The sequence below is a fragment of the Trichechus manatus genome, unplaced genomic scaffold (genome assembly GCF_000243295.1).
Source record: "Trichechus manatus latirostris isolate Lorelei unplaced genomic scaffold, TriManLat1.0 scaffold00400, whole genome shotgun sequence".
NCBI classification, from domain to species: Eukaryota; Metazoa; Chordata; class Mammalia; order Sirenia; family Trichechidae; genus Trichechus; species Trichechus manatus.
Window position 1 is genome coordinate 178696 of NW_004444336.1, and position 6294 is coordinate 184989.

At 42.0% G+C, this 6294-nt stretch overlaps 2 non-coding genes across 2 annotated transcripts; both read left to right on the forward strand.

Moving 5' to 3' along the window:
• The first annotated feature begins 1268 nt into the window (after positions 1 to 1268).
• On the forward strand, positions 1269 to 1339 carry TRNAG-CCC (transfer RNA glycine (anticodon CCC)). Its single transcript has one exon. It is a non-coding gene; the product is annotated as a tRNA-Gly (tRNA).
• Positions 1340 to 4751: 3412 nt separating this feature from the next.
• Positions 4752 to 4857, forward strand: LOC111819343 (U6 spliceosomal RNA). The gene has a single exon (XR_002823029.1). It is a non-coding gene; the product is annotated as a U6 spliceosomal RNA (small nuclear RNA).
• Positions 4858 to 6294: the final 1437 nt, after the last annotated feature.

Consider the following 6294-nt stretch of genomic DNA (forward strand, 5'->3'; position numbering starts at 1 on the left):
AGGAGAAATGAGACGAAATAAGAATTCCCACTCCAGAAGAAATTTTACAATAAAATCTAATAAATGTAAGAAAATCTAAACTTGATGCCTTCCCTCCGTCCCCAGTTTTTATGCCAGCAGTAAACTACTGAAGTATAACTCACATAGAGTAAAATGCTCGAGTCTTGTGTACACAGTCTGATACATTTTGACAACTGTAACCATCACCTAGATCAAGTTACAGAAAGTTTCCTTTAACCCACAAAGATCCTGTGAACACTTTTTCAGGCAATCTCTACCTCATCCCCGCTTAGGCAATCACCATCCTGATTTCTATCTCCATAGATTAGTGTTCACTATTCTTGAAAGCTACGTAAATGACCATACTTTTTTGTGTTTGTGTGTGTGTGTTTCTTAATGCAACCGAGTGTTTCCGAGATATATCCATGTTGCTGCATGCATGTGTCTATTATTTTGGTGTTATTGATGTGAGTAATTTCAGTGTGTGAATACAAGACAGTTGAACAATTGGGTAATTTTATTGGGAATAGGGTTTTCTTTGTTATGCTAATGAGGTGGAATCGATATAGGGTGTGTCTTAAACTAATCAATTTTGAGATATAAAAAGAGTAGATTAGGTATAGAAGCAAGGAAGCACAAATGAAGAAAAACTGATGCCACGAGATTGTCAAGAAACCATGGAAGAGACTCTGAAAGAGACTAGGATTTTTCCCAGAGCTGACAGAGAGGCTTCTCCCAGAGCCTGGGAACTAAATTCGGACTTGTAGCCTGTGAAACTGTGAAAAGATAAATTCCTGTTTGTGAAAGTCTTCCCCTGTGGTAGTCCTGATATAGGAGCGCTAAGAAAATAAGACAAGGCATAGTATCCAGCTGGAGCCCTCTGGTGCAGCGGTTAAGAGCTTGGGTGCTAACCGAAAGGTCAACAGTTGGAATACAACAGCCACTACTTGGAAACCCTGCGGGTGAGCTCTACTCTGTCGGTAAATGGATGCTGTGAGTCGGAATCGATTCCACGGCAACTTGGATACTATCCAGTGGGAAAGCCGATTTCAGAATTAGTCTCTTTCAAGTCAGATAATTTTATTGAATGCAATAACTTGATAGTGTTGCCTGATGCCCTTTGTTCTGAGCATCTTTTCTGTGTGCTAGCTGTTTGTTACAAAGAGAACACTGTTTCAACCCGTTCCAGAACTGCTTTTTCCAAGTCCTGCCAGAGTCGTTTTCTGAATAGCCATAGTATTAAAACTAGGGAAAACACTGCCAGGCAAGCATTGGTGGTTCAGTGGTAGAATTCTCGCCTCCCACGCGGGAGACCCGGGTTCGATTCCCGGCCAATGCAAAGCCTTTCCGCCCCTCCACCCTCACCCCGTCATGTACCCAAAACTGTTACACTTCCTGCTCTGCTGGATTATTCATCAAACACGCCACACCAAATCTTTTTGCCCTCCGGATGCAGGAGCGGAAGAGGAAGGAAAATACGAACTATACACCTGGAGTTATTTCTGGAGCAGAAGACATTAAGGAGTCGATCTGAACTGGGACTTTGGGTCGATCTGAGCTGGCAAGTGCGGTGATCCTGTAGGGGTTAGTACTCCGCATGCAGAACAGCAACCGCAGGGCGAGACCTGGTCTTTGAAATGACAAAGTGAGGTGGTTGGGTCTCTGCCGTTTTGTATACTTGAAATCCAAACCGTTGTTACTTTTATCTTTTCTCCTCGGACATCCCTGGAATCTAAAGTGTCATCTGGTCGTTGACTCAAGTCTTGGAACTTGAACTGACCACTTGGCCACGTCTCACTATGGAGTGGAGAACAAGAAATGAAATTTCTGAAAGGAGAGAAGCTGTGGGATGGGAGATATCCCAGTGGGGGAGGCATTTGGTGCCCAAAGAAGAGGGAGGCTGCTGCGGAGGAATTCTCAAGAAGAGGTGAGCTGAGCAGAGGTGCCTTAGACCTTCCTTCCTTCCTCCGGATGCTCTGCTGGTCTTGGTAAAATTAGGGACAAAAATGAGCCATAAGTGGAGAGCAAGATGTACAAGAAAATCACTTTCCTCACTCTTGTTTGTTTTACTCTCCATCAGGTAAATTTCAGGTCAGGGGATCATTTTTAAGCAGCTTTGGGACGACGCCATGGCAGTCCTTGGCTCTGGAGGTTTGGGGGAGGAGACTCTGGAAAAGGAATAGCTGGGGGATGTGGTTTGTCCACACGGTTTTCATCAACTTTTCTTCAGCAAAGGCTTGTGTGGTTCCCAGATGCCATATCACAGCTACCACTTTGGTGGTTTCAGTGCACCTGATTCTTTCTTGAAGGGGCAAGAAATGATTGACGTAGGCCACTGGGATGAGACGCAAGCACAGCACTTAAAATGCTTTTCTCCATCTTGTCCTCTGTCTGCTACCTCTGCACATCCCCTTCCACACATCAGTTCAAAATACCCCACAATCTCTCTGTTGTTGTTGTTGTTGGGTGCTGTGGAGTTGATTTCGACTCATGGCAACCCCATGTGTCAGAGTAGAACTGCCCATAGGGTTTCCTAGGTTGTAATCTTTATGGATGGAGCCCCGGTGGCGCAGTGGTTAAGTGCTTGGCTGCTAACCAAAAGGTCAACAGTTGGAACCCTCCAGCTACTCCGTGGAAGGAAGATGTGGCCTTGGAAACCCTATGGGGCAGTTCTACCCTGTCCTATAAGGGCTTTATGAGTCGGAATGACGTCGTTGGCAACAGGTTTAGTTTTCCTTCAAACTTTAAAGGAGAAAATCACCGGTTCTTTCTCCTGTTGAGTAGCTGGATAGGTTGGAACTGCCAACCAAGTAGTTAAGCAGCTGAGGGCTTAACCCTTGCACCACCGGGGCTCCTTTGCAGTCTCTCTAAAGGTTTACAATTCTTCATACTTCCTGGAAGTCATGTTTCCCTCTTGATCCTATAATTCTTCCAGGATTCATTTTTTAGAGAGCCAATCAGTATCCAACACTAGTTCAACATCCTGAATTATTGGAATTTCCCAAACTGGAATAAATATCACATAATGCTCAGTTTTATTTTGATTTTTTTCCCAGACTCTTCCCACATGGTATCTCCACCCTTCTGCACACATCTCCTCTGATTGCTCTCCAGACCAGCTGGGTGCCTGTCATCCTGGAGCTTCCCTTCCCTCCTCTATGGTGTTGGATCTCCTGTTTCTTAGATTCCATGACTTCCTCTGTCTTGCTTTTCACTTTCATTTTACTAAAAGCAAATGTTTCTAAGACACCCTCACATGTATTTGACAGTTTGGTTGCATATAAAATTCTAGCATAAAAGTAGTTTTCCTTGATTTATTTTCTAGCGTTAATAATGTTATTAAAAACTTTAAGGACATTCTGACACCTGATTTTTGTATGGAGTCTTTTTTTTTCCCTAGAAGACCTTAGGATGTTTACTTAATTATTAGTGTTCTGACATTCCAGAATACTGTCCTTCAATTTTCCTTCTTGGGCTGGGCACTCCATTGAGCTTTTCAGTAAGGGACTGTAAGTCTGTATGTTCCAGGGTATTTTCTTATAATGATTATTGGATAATTACCTCTACTTTGTTTTCAGATAAGAGAAATGCTTTCCATTGTGTAGTGGTGTATTATGCCTTTTTCACAGGAAACCATTTTGTGTGTGTGTTGTGGGTGAATGTGTGAGTGATTCATTTACTGTTTGATGGAAAGTATTATTGTATATCAAATTACAGAACATACACACAAAGTTACACGGAAAACTCTGAGTAGATACCCAAAGGAGATCCTATTAGAGACTCTCACGTACACCACAATCCTATCTCTATGATTTTCCAATCTTTCCAACAATGCTAACCAATGCCTCCTAAAAGAAAGAAATGTGTCATAGTACATTTTTTTATTCATATTGTATTTTTCAGAAAAGTTTTCAGGATTTTTTTTTCCTCTAACACTTTTGAGTTTTTGGAACTTTCTGGAGTCAGTAGACTTATTTAGGCAGAAGAAATTGGGGTGTGTTCCTACCTTTCAGGAGATGTTGGTTCTTCAAAAAGTTAAACTTAGACCTACCATATGACTCAGCAATTCCACTCCTAGGTATATACCGAAAGGACTTAAAAGCAGCAATGCACAAACAGACACATGTATACCAATGTTCATTGCAGCGCTCTTCACAATAGCTAAAAGGTGGAAACAACTTACATGTCTATCAATAGATGAACGGATAAACCAAATGTGGGATATACATACTCAGCCAAAAGAGAGAGAAAGTCCTAATACAAGCTACAACATGAGTGAAGCTTGAAAACATTATGCTGAGTGGAATAAGTCGATTACAACAGACAAATATTGTATGATCTCACTTATGCGAAATAACAAGAATAGGCAAATGTATGGAGACTAAAGTTTATCAGTAGTTAGCAGGGGGATGAGGGAAGGGCAAAGGGGAGTCATTAATTAGGAAGCAGTGAGTTTCTGTTCATGATGACGAGAGACTTGGCAAGGATTATGGGTGATGGTTGCAAATAAAGATTAACACAATGGAGATCAGTTAATTGTACACCTGAAAAATGCTGAATTGGCAAATGTTATGTTTTATATATTTTTACGATGATAAATAAAAGCTGTTGAGGAGGATTTTGTTTTGAGTATTGGAGGCACCATCTGTCAGAGCACATTGTAATAGTGGAATCTCTGCATCACTACCTTTCCTGTCTGAAAATTAGCCCTTTTAAAATGGACAAATTAGACTTTAAAATTGACATCACTTGTGCTTGCTTCGGCAGCACATATGCTAAAATTGGAATGATACAGAGAAGATTAGCATGGCCCCTGTGCAAGATGACACACAAATTCGTGAAGCGTTCCATATTTTTTGTAGAAATTTTTGAATCTTTGGCTATGTGTATTTTCACCAAAAAAAAAGGTTGAGAATTTAAAGGGTTAATATGTTGTGGGGTTGTTAACCAATGTCATAAAACAACATGTGTACTACTGTTTCATGAGAAACTATTTGTTCTGTAAGCCTTCACCTGAAGTACAATAAAATATCAAAAAAAAAAATTGACATCACTCTATAAGCAGTAAAACAATGGAGGGATTCTTCTAGCTTCTGGAGCTTCTGCGTATTAATAGAATTATCAGAAGACAAAATACTTCCCTGTAAAAATGGCTTGTGGGTGGTGTCTGACCTCCTCTACCTTCACAAGGGGGAAGGAGAATCGAGATGAACAGCCCAAGGCTGATTCCTATAAGGTGGAGGTCAGACAGGACTCCTCTGTCCGCCATCTTGACCAATTGTGACACCAACTGTCCCTCCCAAGGCACTCTCAACTTCTCTGCTGGATGTGATAAATTCATTGCAATGACCACACAGAACTCACGGACAGTACTCCTGATTATAGGGTTTATTAGGGAAGTAACAGGTTACAATTCATGTACAGGAACCATCAGGATACAATTCTTCCATCAGGACAGCCTCTTCCCAGCTGTGCTTGCAGGCACGCCTCTCCCGGGCCCTCCACCTCTGCCCAAAGGCATTCAGCTTTCTGGCTCCATGGGCCAGGAAGCCCATGGAAGTCTCTCCTGCCACCGCTTCTCTGTCATTGCTTCTCATCATGTTCATGGTTACAGCTTGCTCTCTGTTTCCTGGGTCCAGAAGCTTCTCAACACAGGTATCTTAGGTCCAAAGGATAAGTTCTCTGCTCCTGGTTGTTCTTTCTTGGTGGTGGTGGGAGCCTCTCTTTGCTGCCTCTGGGGTTACTTATTCTAAGCCCAGGAGAATGGCAAAACTGACTATTCCCTTTGGTGGGCCACGATTTCCCTATCACACAGTCCCACGCAATCACTTGAGTGGGAGTTACAAGACCATGCTAAAAAGGCCACACAAAAGCAATCCATTGCACCACATTCCCCCAATAAATCAAGTCCTCCAGCATATCTTACCCTTAAGATTTAGACTGGGAGGGCATAACCCTTTGAGTCTCACTGATTCATTAGGGTTTCGAAACCTTATCCCAGATATTAACTTATATATATACAAGTGGAAAACCTGGTGGCATAGTGGTTAAGAGTTCAGCTGCTAACCAAAAGGTCGGCAGTTCAATCTACCAGGTGCCCCTTGGAAACCCTATGGGAGCAGTTCTACTCTGTCCTATAGGGTCACTATGAATCGGAATCCACTTGACAGCAACTAGTTTTTGGGTTTTTTATCAAGGACATGGAAACTCAATTTTCCACTTTCCATGTAACTGGGTACCCAATTTTTTTTTAATGTACATAGACTCATTTTTTTACATTTTCATATAGTCCTA